General features: G+C 35.5%; 1 protein-coding gene across 1 annotated transcript in view; it reads left to right on the top strand.

The window, feature by feature from the left end:
- The window catches only part of LOC148947364 (lactase/phlorizin hydrolase-like), a 232,719-nt gene that overhangs the window by 212,560 nt on the left and 6,164 nt on the right, over positions 1–13,995 (top strand). The window lies entirely within an intron of this gene.

Below are 13,995 nucleotides of genomic sequence, written 5' to 3'. Positions count from 1 at the left end.
GCTATCTTGTCATGTCGTTGGATTCTGTGAGACTTTTTTCATAGACACGGCTCCTCATATTACTGTGAAGTATGGTATATTTCTCTAAAGAAATACCGTCTTATTGGTCCCCAGTGGGGGGTGATCAAGTCTCCACGAGGACAAGACCTTGGGTAGCGTGGTAGGCAGGAGTCGTATCTACTCAAGAGGTTGCTAAAACTACTTTAATAAACGACTAGACGAAATACAATACTGGAGTACGCTTGTGAACAGTCCTCTTGAAGACGTAGAGAATCCAAGCTCCAGTCAACTTGCACCGTCTGGCACCGTTGATTTGGAAGTGGCTGCTACACTTTCCAAGCTCGCCGTCTATAGTTGGCTAGTGGAGGTTACTGGAACTCTCCGACGGCAGTGATGTGGAGGTTTTTGTTAAACTCTCCCAGCGCACCGTATATTATAGAAAGATGGAGGTTGCTCGAACTCTCCCAGCCGTGTCCCTCTAACCACTTGTCACTGTTGGTTCTCAAAGCTGAACTGTCCACAAGTTGTCTTTTCCCCCTTCTTATCTTCCAAGGCCCAAGCATAGAATTCTGGTTCCATGACCCTCAAAGTAGCCTCTCATTTGCTGGCAGGTTTTTGGTCATGTGATCCACTACCTTGAATAAAAAAGAAAGCAGAAACAAGTACATAAAAAAACACATACCCAACTATACCCTTGAAGTGGAACATGCACTAAATACCAAAAATATACCCTTAACGTAATAAAACACTAAATACGATAAATACACTTATATATAACGTGAGTAAGCCTATCACCAATCTTTAATGTTCTCCCTCCCTCTTTTATTGAAAAAAAACCATTTTCATTACTTTTTTTCATACGTCTTAAGTTAATTTTTATTACTTCACTAAACTACATTTGTTATTATTGATTGTCCCCTTTTCCGAAAATTCTAAAACCATTTTTTTTTTCATTTCTCTATAATCAATCTACAATTTCCTTAATTTGAGGAGGATCACCGTGAAAATTCCAATAAGGATTAGAAAAATTAACGTGCCGCCAGTCATGATCCCAATACTCATGAATTGTGCTTATTCAATTTTTCTATGCAATTTTGTTTTGCTCAAAATAGATTTTAGGCTATTTATGCCTTTTCAGAATACATCTCTCTCTCTCGAGAAAACTATGAATTTTTTTTAAGTCTAATGATTCGAATTCAAAATTAAGTTTTGTAGCATTGAAAAGAATTTTATTATGAGCGAATTCACTATCTATAGAAAATACGTGAAGTACGTGCGACGGAGTAATATTTTCAGACAAACTTGGGTTCAGCATAGGACCCGTTATATTTCGACGAAGACATGAATCACAACTTTTGACATAATTTTGTACGAGTACCGGCAAGTTTTCAAAAACGGCAAATTCGCGTACTCGTTCTAGCGTTTTTATATATCCTTGATGGGCACCTAACAATAGTTTGTTATGCATTAAGGCAATGGTTGTGGAGATAAGTTCTTTTGGTACAAAAATTTTATATTTATTTACTCGTCTTTTATCTCCAGTACTATCGACTGCATAAACTAGCCCATTATGCATTACCCGTTCATATTTTAGAAGCCACTTTGGTAATATGTTTGCTTCATTTGCCTCAATTTCTAGCCTGGGAGACTCTATACCAGATTCATGTACATGATTTTCCTGTGAGCCCAAGCTTGTGCAGCCTTTGTGCGCTGGAATGCCAATCTTTCCTGCATTTCTATGGATGTAACCCTTTTGTGCATCCCTTAGAGGGGCCTCAGTGGCTTCCTTCTGGATTACATGACCCCGTGTCATGACTTGCTCGTGACTGATAGGCACGATAGGCCTACCCCTCACGGTTGACCGACCCTTACAAATTACAGAATTTGGGTCCGAGTCCTGAGACTCCATTTCCCAAAAATCAAATCGTTTTCCGGGTACAGTTTCCAAAAATTTGTACGCTGCTTTTATTTCTTTATCGCGCTTTTGAGCCTGTCTGAGTTCCTTCTCTCCTAGTCCAATAAAATCAACATATTCACCTTGAAGGCAGTCAAATTCCTGTTCTAATTCATCAAGATGAACTTTTCTGTATTTTTCAACAAATTCAGAACTAGGGCGGGTCTAATAGTTGCTAGGATTTTTAACTCCAGGAATGTGATGAAAGGTAAATTGCTCACTGTCTATTAAAACAGCAATATGGTATAACTTCCTATTTACGTCTTTAGCTCTCTTTAAATAAGATAGGGCCCTGCAATGTGTATAGCAATGTGTTTGAGTAGACCATAGAAAGGTTTTTTTAACATTTTTAATCCCGGAATAAAGTGCGAATAATTCTTTGTTATGATTGTCATATCTAGATGCGGGTCCGCTGAGAATTTTAGAATAGCTTGTAACTATTTGAAAGTTATCCGTGGTTTTACATTTTACACAATGTAGAGTGTTTATTCCTTTCATGCTAGCATCTGTGAACAAATGAAAATCCTCTGATTTCGAAGGAAAACGGAGAAGAATTATTTTTTGATTTGTATGTTCGGATTTTAGTTTTTCAAATACCTCCATCTCGGTGGGTCCAAAAACAAATGGGACATTTTTACGAGTTAGGTGAACTAAAGGCTATTAAATTTCTGCGTAGTTAAGTTAAAAACTTCGTAGAAATGAAGTCATGCCTAGGAAACAACGAAAGTCTGAAACGTCCTTATGTGGTGTCATCACCCCAATCACTTTAATCTTTTATTCCTGGGGACAGATCTCTTCGGGTGAGACTTTGAATCCTAACAGAGTGACTGAATTTGCAAAAAACAGCATTTTGATAGATTGAGTTTAAGGTTGAATTCACGTATCCTTTCAAAAACAATTTGTAAATGTCTCAAATGATCTTCAAATTTTTCGCTTTCCGTATGTATTATTAGGTCATCTACGTACCAACTCAGAAAATCAGAGAAATTTATTTCGTCATTTGTTTTACTAGGGACGTCCCGAAAAATTATTCCCAAAAATTCTAAAAATTGTCTAGGACTGCTTTTAGCTCCCATTGGTGCTTTTAAAAATCGGTATGACATACCTTTAACATTGAAAGAAAATAATTGGCGACTTTCTTCGGATAAATTGCATGCATAAAAGGAGTGTTTGATGTTTAATGTGGAAAATTGTTTTTTTCCTGCCATATCAGTTATAACTTCTTCAATTCTTCGAATTTCCCATTGAATATCTTTAATACCTTTATTGACTTCTCTAAGATCAATTAAGAACCTACTGTTTTCTTCATTCCAAAGATGTTTGGGTAAGATTTTGCCCTCTTTATTAGGTTTGCCAATGATAAAAACAGGTGAGTTGAATGGTGATCGAGCCACTTCAATAATCTTAGCTCGAAGCATTTCCTTAACGTGTTTCATTATTACTTCCTGCATTAAAAATGGTAATGGAAATTGTTTTTTGCTTTTAATTGGAACTGTTTCATCAATTGGAACGACAAATCCATCTAAGTCATTACCCCCAATATCATAAGCAGTGCGAGCGAATACATCTTTAAATTTACAAATGAAAGTTTTAAATTTTTCACTACTTTTATCGGTTAATTCTCCGGTATTGACATGTTTTAAAAATTCATCATTAGGCCATTCAGTTTTTAAATCTACCTGAGTTTTATTGATTTGAGAAAATTAATTTTCAGCACAGGCTGCAATTAACCCAGAGCTTGAGGCTAAGTCGTCTGGGAGAAGCTCAAAATGTCCCATTCATTTACCTCTTAATAAGGTTACTTTATCTTGCGTGGGGTTAAAAAACACTAAGGGAAATGAGTAATTAGACACTTCACTGATTGACCTTGAAATACAGATCTTCCACGTTGGTGCAGGCGTGAACATCGGACATTGCCCATGAGCTACAGGACTTTGGTTAATAGATTGCGGTATCAGCTTAATTATTCTAAGTGAGTTTTGTGAAATGGTTATCTGTTTAGCTACATATACATTTCCTGTACGTGTGTTACCAGTGTTTTCGGCAAAAAATGCGCTAAAATTTTCTTGATATAGACTATTGGAGCCTAAACTGATTTGGTTTCGACGGGTATCAAGAGAAATTTCCAAGCAATTTAAGAAATCATAGCCTACTATTAGAGGAAACTTAAGTTCACTAATAACGAGAAATTCCCAATGAATTTTTCTTTGTTTCACTGCGTCAGATATAGCAACAAGAATTTCTATTTTCCCCAAAACAGGTAAACTATTTCCACTCAAGGATTTTTTAGCTGAGACTGACGTTTTAATTTTCTTTCGTGTCTGTCCAGGAAGGCTGTAGGATAAAATTCACGATAATAGCGACCTTTGACACCCGGTGTAGATAAATGCTAAGATTTTAATAGATTCGCACAATATTACATCATACATAAATGGAAATGAGACACAATTGGTTGATTCTGGTATGCTCAAGTAACAAATTCGTGAATCAGAACAGTTCACAGAAGAAATGTTATTTATTAGAGGACTTCGCATAAGGTTCGACTCGGCCTCCGGTAAAGTCGAATTATTTAGTTTTTTTGGTTTCCTTGTGGTAGATTTATAGGCGCTGGGGCTAAGCAAAATTTTGACTTGTGCCCTATCTCAACACAGTGGATACACGTCATAGGTTCCCTACATAGAGATTGTCTATGTGGACCCCTACAATTCCAACACCTTATGCGGGCAGTGTTTCTACTACTAAAATCGTTTCTGAAATAATTACTTCTAGATGATCTTGATATTGAGGGAGTTCGGATTTGTGACATATCATGGTTACAGTTTTGACCGCTGACTGCTGCAGTTAAAACTTCATTAGGACTACAAAATGTTAAATCTATTGTTTCAAATTTCCTAGCTAGTTCTAGTAGTTCATCATTATCGCAATCTGGTGATATTTGTTCCATTACTCGGCACACGATGTTAGTTTTTAAGCCACTTTTAAAAATATTTGATTTGCGACTACTGGCGTCGTTTTGGTTGGCTGGCTTGCAATAATCCTTTGCCTTACCAGCTATTCTAGAATAAAATTGAGAGACTAATTCGTTCTCTTTCTGTTTTTCTCTGACTAATTCTTGTAGTTTTTGTCCTACAGTTTTGTCTGGGCAAAAGGCTATTTTAAGGGTTCTTTCGATGTCTGAAAGATTTTTGATACTTTCCAGATCAACATTATAGAGAAATCTTTGAATCTCCCTCCTGGTGTAACGTATAGCCTGAGATACCATTGAGGCGTCCACCTTCGACTGACTATTTTGTCGTTGTTTTAGAGTTAAGATCCAGGAATGAATATCGCCTGGATGCGAAAGTATAGGAATTGGTGGACATTGTTCTATATAATAATTAACAGGCATAGGAGGAGTTGGTTGATAAATATCAGAACTAACTCTCTGCGAGGTCAGACGAGCCTCTGCATCTGCTAGCCTAGCTTCGAGGTCTTTAACATGGGCCTCTAAGTCGGCCGGCATGGTTTTAAATTTAAGGCTAGGAAATAGAGACAGCTTAATGAATTATTAGAAAGGAGTTTCTTAAAAATAGTCAAAAACACCGTGAGTAGCTGCCACCAATGTGAAGTGTGGTATATTTCTCTAAAGAAATACCGTCTTATTGGTCCCCAAGGGGGGTTGATCAAGTCTCCACGAGGACAAAACCTTGGGTAGCGTGGTCGGCAGGATTCGTATCTACTCAAGAGGTTGCTAAAACTACTTTAATAAACGAATAGACAAAATACAATACTAGAGTACACTTGTGAACAGTCCTCTTGAAGCCGTAGAGAATCTGAGCTATAGTCAACTTGCACCGGCTGGCACCGTTGATTTGGAAGTGGCTGCTGCACTTTTCAAGCTCGCCGTCTATAGTTGGCTAGTGGAGGTTACTGGAACTCTCCGACGGCAGTGATGTGGAGGTTATTGTTAAACTCTCCCAGCGCACCGTATATTATAGAAGGATGGAGGTTGCTCGAACTCTCCCAGCCGTGTCCCTCTAACCACTTGTCACTGTTGGTTCTCAAAGCTGAACTGTCCACAAGTTGTCTTTTCCCCCTTCTTATCTTCCAAGGCCCAAGCATAGAATTCTGGTTCCATGACCCTCAAAGTAGCCTCTCATTGGCTGGCAGGTTTTTGGTCATGTGATCCACTACCTTGAATAGAAAAGAAGGCAGAAACAAGTACATAAAACAACACATACCCAACTATACCCTTGAAGTGGAACATGCACTAAATACCAAAAATATACCCTTAACGTAATAAAACACTAAATACAAGAAATACACTTATATCTAACTTGCGTAAGCCTAGCAACAATCTTTACATTGCTTTTCCTGGATATCAATTTACTTTCAAAAACCGACTGACAAGGCGCCAAGGTGGTTTGGCAGTATTAGTTAAAGAAGGTATCTCTTTTAGACGCCTTGCAAATCTAGAAGGTTTTCATGATGAAATACTTTTTGAAGTAATGGTGACTGAAATTATTCTTGGAAAAAATGATATAGTTTTTTGCGTAGTATACCGACCTCCTTCTTCTCCAGCCAAGTCTTTCCTCTCTAAACTCCATGATTTTTTTGTATCAACCTCATTTTCAAAACAAAGATGTTATCCTCTCCGGAGATTTCAACATTGACCTTCTAGAAGCTTCAAATGAATCTTTTGTCGATTTATTGTCTTCTTGGTTTTCTGCATATCTGCTTCCTACTTGCCTGATACCTACAAGAATTCCGCCAAGTTCTGCTTCTCTCATTGATAATATTTTTACATCTTTACCAATTAAAGCAAATTTTGCTGTTTTAAGTGATATATCGGATCATTTCCTGCTGGTTTCAGATTTAACTTTTACTTATAAAATACGGCAGGTAAGTAAGGAACGTCCAGTACGGTTAATAAATAAAATAAAATTAAAACAAATGAATGAAAGCCTTGATCTATTGGATTGGCAGGATGTAATATCCACGGAGGATACAGATGTGGCAACTGATACTTTCCTAAGAAATTTCAAGTACTGCCTTTATTCTAGTTTCCCATTTGTTACGAAGAAAATTTGCAGAGAAAAATTTCCTATAAGGCCGTGGATAACGTCTGGAATTTTGATATCTGTTAATAAAAAAAACCAGTTATTTAAAAAGCAGTTAAAGAATCCAACTGATTATAATATTAAAAATTTTTAAATCTTCAAAAATAAATTAACCGCATTGATACGATTGTCGAAACATAGGTATTATAAAGAGTCTTTCGAAGAAGCTCAAAATTCTCCTCGCAAAACGTGGTCTTTAATTAATTCTATTATTAAAAAACAAAGGAATTCTAAGTTGCCTGAAGTTATTAGTTTAGAAGATGGATCGACTACTAACAAATTGAAGAAAGTGGCTGATGCTTTGAATACTTATTTCGCTAGTATAGGAGAGAAAATTGCTTCCTCAGTAAAGAACCAGTTTGATTCACGCAGTAATAAACATTTTTTTCGTACCTTCCATCTCCTCAAAGTAATTAAATTTTTCTTACGTCTATTTCTCAGTTTGAAATAGCAAAAATAGTGTGTGATCTAAATCCAGGTAATTCAGCGGGAATTGACGGGTCTAGTTCTATAATTGTTAATGAAATATTGTCTGCAGTAATTTTGCCGTTACAGCATATAATTAATCTTTCATTTAAAAATGGAGTTTTCCCGTCTGCTTTTAAAGAAGCGAGGATAATTCCACTTCACAAAGGTGACTCTCCTGAAAATCCATCAAATTACCGCCCTATTTCTATTTTATCAGCATTTTCTAAAATATTTGAGAAGGCTATTTATAAGCTGATCTATGATTTTCTTAAATCGTTTAATTTTTTCACAAATTGCCAGTTTGGTTTTGGGTCTGTACACAATACTGAACACGCTATCATTGCTCTCATCCAATATATTCATGAATGCTTAGATAGTGGCGAAATTCAAGCAACAATATATTTGGATTTTAAAAAAAACATTCGATACAATATCCCATTGTATTCTTTTTCGTAAATTGGATAATTGTGGTGTGCGCGGACCGGCGTTGGATCTATTTAAATCTTATCTTGATAAGAGAAAGCAACGAATAGATGGAGGTAATTTTCTCTCTTCGCCTGTTCCTCAGTCCTCCATGGTTGGGGTGCCTCAGGGCCCTGTCCTAGGTCCTCTGCTTTTTCTAGTTTATATAAATGATTTTCACCGCGCTTTGGCAATCCCATGTCTCAGCACGCATTTTGCTGATGATACGGCAGTTTCAATTTCTGAGAGGAATGACGAGGAGTTGGAGGCAAAACTTGATACTGCATTTTCTAATGTTCTTGAATGGTGTTCTGCAAATTTTATTGCTTTGAATTTATCAAAAACTAGTTTCATAATTTACGGCAGGAAGTCAAATATATGCCCTCGTATTACCTGAGTTACTTCTTCAAAGTATCTATTATCAATATCTCGGGTGAATGTGATAAAGTACCTTGGACTTATGATTGATGAAAGATTATCTTTTAAATCAAACATTCAAAATATACGCTTAAAGATTTCAAGGTATGTTGGTTTAATGCGAAGGTTGAAGTATTATTTGCCCTACTCTGCTTTACGAAGCATTTATTTTGCTCAGATTCAGTCTTATATTAATTATTGTTCTCTAGTATACTTGTATACATTTAAAAGCCATATTGAACCAATACAGATTTTACAAAATAAAGCAGTAAGAATCCTCAAACTTTTTATTTCATCGCCTATTTCACTTCCAAATAAGTCTTCTACAGCATCTTTATATACTTATTTAGATATACTTCCAGTTTCTCAACAATTTACTTTTGGAGCAGTTATTTTCAAATTTAATTATGACATTAATAAATTACCGCCATATTACCTCAATCAAAGTTTGTTCTCCCGATCACAAGATTTACATCGTTATAACACGCGACAAAAAAAGAGTATCTTCATTGACAAGTATAGTACTGAGAGATCTAAATTCGCCCCGTTTGTGTCAATAGCCCGGTGCTGGGATGCTCACAAGGATTTTATTGATACATTTTTTTCTATCCATTTACTAAAAAGGAATCTTAAATCTCATTTAGTTCAGGATTATTTTTAATTAAGTGTCTTTTTAATATGATTAAGTTATTTGTTTGGATTGTTGTTCTAAGTGAATGTGGGCCTCTCGGCTATCTTTTAGTATGAATTTATATTTAATAATATTGATCTCTCTTTTTTTTTATATATTTATATTTATATTTGGATCCTGGACTAGCTGCTACTTTCATATTATTGTTGTATTATTGTATCTTTGCCGTCGTAATTATCTTTGTATTGTAGCGTAAAAATTTTTATTGTATCTTTGTCTAGGCCTAGTTTTTCGAGCTTGTCTCCCCATGGGCCTATATCAATTATATACATGTATATGTTAATAATAAAAAGATTGAACTTGAACTTGAAATAGTCTTCAATAGAATGTTTAGCATCGTCATTTTGTTTTGGGGCCATTATTGGCTTCGCTACTGAGAGTTAATTGAATGGGAGGTTGGAATACGGACAAGGATGGTGTACGTTTTTGCATTAGGTTGAGACTTTATTTAAATTAGCTGACGATTATAATGCCTATTACTACTACTGCTACTGCTACTAACAACGAATCACTGTAGCACCAAGCCACCTGAGACCAACACAGCTACACAGACTCTTTCTCCGTACCACTCAATTTAAAGCCTCTCTCTTTGCACCCTCCTAAGAGGTTCCCATTTTTCTTATCTATTTCCTTACAACATCCTCCTATTTCATTCGGGGACGACATGCTATTCCTTTGCCCTTAGGTAGTTGGCCGAAAAGGACTATTTCCAGCAATCTTTCATGCGCAGAACTTGTCATAACCATCTCTACCTTTGTCTCATTATAGCCCTAGAAAGCGGGACTGACCCACATTTTTCGTACATCTTACAACTGGAGATACGATTAGTCAGTTGGGAGCATCTTAAGCATGATTTGAGTTGCATCGACTTTTTGTTCAGTGTATTGGGGCACAAAGTACCTTCTAATCCAGGAAAATCTAGCCCCTCCGACTAACATAAGGATTTAGAATAAAATCATAGTAATTTGCCTGGGAGTCACGTTGATGTAGTCCAGTAAATTACAAAACAAGCTGTCCGGGTCTTCTGGTAGTCTTTGAGCTTAATCCCTAACCTGAAGCTCAGAAGAACTTTGAATTGCTGGTAGCAGCGTTACTTCAACCTAGCCAGTCGTCCTAGCCAAGTGGCTAGTGCGGTGTATTTGGAATCCTTTGTCCGAAGAGCGTTGGTTCACATCCTGGTGTATCCAATTATTTGGTTTGGGACGGGGGTCAGTGGCGTGGCTCTGTAAGCTGAGCCAACGTCGATCAGTGGTCGGTGTGCTGGATTTGGAATCCTTTGTCCGAAGGGCGTGGGTTAGAATCCTGGTGTATCCAATTATTTGATTTGGGACGGTGGTCAGTGGAGTGGCTCTGTAAATTGAGCCAGCGTTGATCAGTGGTTGGTGTGCTGGCTTTGGAATCCTTTGTCCGAAGGGCGTGGGTTCGAATCCTGGTGTATCCAATTATTTTGTTTGGTACAGGAGTAAGTGGCTTGACCCTGTAAGCTCAGCCAGAGTTGATCCAGCTCTAAATGGGTAAATGGAGAAATCTAGGGAAGGTAACCAAATAAGGTAAATCTGGGAAGGAAGGTGAGAAATCTGAGGAAGGGTGTGCGAAAGTACAGGATGGCTGGCCCCCATCCCACCGTTGCAGTTCCTGGTTGAAGTGTGCCTTGAGACTGAGATCAGCACGGCCGGTTTGGAATTCAAGGGTCTAGTGTCGTATCCTTTACCTTTACCTTTTTTTACCTCTAGCAGCGTCACTTTATCAGCCCAAGCATGCTACATAGGCATTATTATATATATATATATATATATATATATATATATATATATATATATATATATATATATATATATATATATATATATATATATATATATATATATATATATATATATATATATATATATATATATATATATATATATATATATATATATATATATATATATATATATATATATATATATATATATATATATATATATATATATATATATATATATACTTTTTCCTTCTTTTAATTTCCCTTCCAATGAGCCCTCCCACGATATTCTAGGAAAACTGGTTCGATACGATCACACCTGGGAAAAAAAAAAAAATAAACACGCATCCGTGATCTTTCTTCTGGGAAAAAATGCAAATTTCCCCATTTTTGTAGATAGGTGCTTGAAACCTCTACAGTAGGGTTCTCTTATACGCTGAATATGATGGTGTGATTTTCATTAGGCTAACCAGTGCACTTGCTTGAGTGAGGGTTTCTTGTGGTTCTGACATCTGGCAAATATATTTCATTTCATTTCTGAAGGGCAAAACTTTGTGAGGTTTTGAACTGAGATTGTGTGTGTTTTAGCATGGAAAGTTCATTAGATTAATTTCAGGGACAACTCAAACTAGAAAGAGAGAGAGAGAGCGGGGGGAAGGGGGTGGAGAGGGAGAAAGAGATGAAGCACATCTATTGATGTTTTTATTAACATATAAACTAGAAATAATAAAATATTTTGGGGACTTTATTTCAAGGCTGATTCCATCCTAAATGAGTTAAAACTTTGTGATATGTAGTCCTTACTATGTTCCTTTACCTCATTACCTATTTATTATGTACAAATCTGACTCACTATTTTGGTTATGTTTTGTAAACTAAATATCAAATAATATACTATCAAATACACTTTCACTATAAAATATAACACACTCACATTATAACACTACACACTATTAAACAATACAGTGTGTACAAAATCTCCGGGCTTCTCAATTGAAGCTGCCAAAAAAAAACGAAAATATTCAAAAAAGAGCCCTGAGGATTATTCATAAAGAATGCAGTCCCATGTTCCTACCTCCTTAAAACTTCAAAACTTGATACCCTCGAGTCCAAAAGAAAAAAATTGTGCCTCCGTTTCGGGAAGTCAGCACAAGTAAACCCCCCTACTGAAAACCTCTTTCCTAGCCACCACTCCCCCATAAGAAATCACCACCCCCGTATAGTATCCCAACCCATTCCCATCCTTTCTCCCATACCTTTTTCTACCCTACGTTATAAAATAAAAATTATTACCTTTTTAACAAATAAAATCGACCAAAATCATGACCCGTAAGTTTACCAAAAATTTAAATTGTTTTGTATATTTTTTTTTAATTTTTGAAAATTTGTTATTTTATTTGTTATTCTTTATATCTTTTTATATTATGACCTATAAAAAAAACTTATGATTATGACCTTTATTTATGACTTTTGTATTTGGAATTTTCTGACTGGTACCTGTTGTGTTTCGTTACAGTGGTAACTTTATGTTGGTATTGTATTATTTTGTTATTGTATTTTTTACTAAGAATTGCGAATTCGGCCCACTAGAGCTTTAGATAGTCTTTTTCCCAATAAATATCTCTTTATCTTATCCTTATATTAAATGATAGTAGGCTACAGATAGAATTTTAAGCAAATTCAGAAAAAATTGTTTTTTTTTCTTAAGTTAAAAACTAAAAAAAACTATTATTGCGTAAACATAGTTTCGATAGATAAGCATACGATAGACCATCTTTTGTCCTTTATTAGAAAAACATTATATTCATTGTATTTTCAGTTGTATTATCAAATTTAGGCGCTGCTAAAAGTTCCAGGAGCTTTTTTTTTATCAGTTGTTTATGATAATCAATTCAATTTGATAAACATATAATGTAATAAATTTCAATCGACGGTTTCTTGCTTTTAAATCGTAGAAAACCATCTGGTTAAATTAAACTTGCAATTTAAGATAATTATCAGTAAAATAGATTATTACACCCAGATTATTACAGTTTTATCTCCGTTTTCAATTTACCTTCTCCTATCTTAAGACAGGTTATCCTGATTGAGTCCAGGTTGAACTTCGTATGAGTAATGTCTCTGGGACTATTTAAATTTTCTATTTTAATTTTAAAGGTCCCATTTTATTATAGATTCTATATTATTTATATGAGTAGTTTGCTGAGGACGGCTCTTTGATATAAAGCCAAAACATTCTTAAGGTATTTCCCCTTTTGTATTATTTTTCTGTTTTTCTGATGGAAAAGCAGTATGGTCTTCGTAGTCTATTAATGTTTGACAAGAATAAAATCATTTTAAGAATTAAAAAAGAATAAAGCCTTAAGAATTCACACACAATCATTAATGCTATCCATAATGAGAAAAAGGTTCAGATGGCTGGAGCACGTTCTGCTAATGAAGGATGACAGATTTGTGAAGGTTGTCCTTTTCGGCCAACCGTCTAGGGTTAAACGGAAAGCAGGTCGTCCCTGGTTGGGATGGGAGGATATCATAAAGAAAGATTTAACGGAAATATGAACTTCCTTGGAGGTGTAAACAGGGGGGCTTTGAATAGATTGGGAAGGAGGGGGAGCGTGCGTTGTTGTGTTCACCTCAGGCGCCTTGGTGCTGCGGTGAGTTTTTAGTAGTAGTAGTAGTATCTGCAAATTACCTCAATATATTCTTAAATTTTTGTGTTTAGTATAGAAATGTTTTAAATTTTTGACATTCTATTGTAACTAATATTTTGTACAATTCTTTTCCCAGTCCTCAGCAATAGCATAACTTATGCTATAGTTAATAATTAAACACAGCTGGGCTAATGTCTAGTGTTATAATGAAGGGTGAGAAAGGGATGAAAAAATTTAATATATAAAAATAAGGCTGTTACCAATATATAATTTTTTTTTTTTTTTTTTAATAGAATGATAAACCCCTTCCCGAAATAAAAAGGTTAGCATTCCCATCATAGGATTAAAATTATTTTCATTTTCTCTTTATGTTTATCCTTTATTATTTAAGTCTAATCTAATTAAGATTATTTAAACATAAATAGATTTTAAATGAAATTAAATTATCAGCGGGAAAAGAGAGATTACTTTCCTATCCATCTTTTTTCAAAGTGTGATTTAAATTA

Source organism: Artemia sp. Qi Xiang Cuo, chromosome 10 (assembly GCF_049724085.1).
Source record: "Artemia sp. Qi Xiang Cuo chromosome 10, ASM4972408v1, whole genome shotgun sequence".
Classification (NCBI taxonomy): Eukaryota; Metazoa; Arthropoda; class Branchiopoda; order Anostraca; family Artemiidae; genus Artemia; species Artemia sp. Qi Xiang Cuo.
Note: the sequence above shows the minus strand (reverse complement) of the source record. Positions and strands in the feature narration are given on the sequence as shown.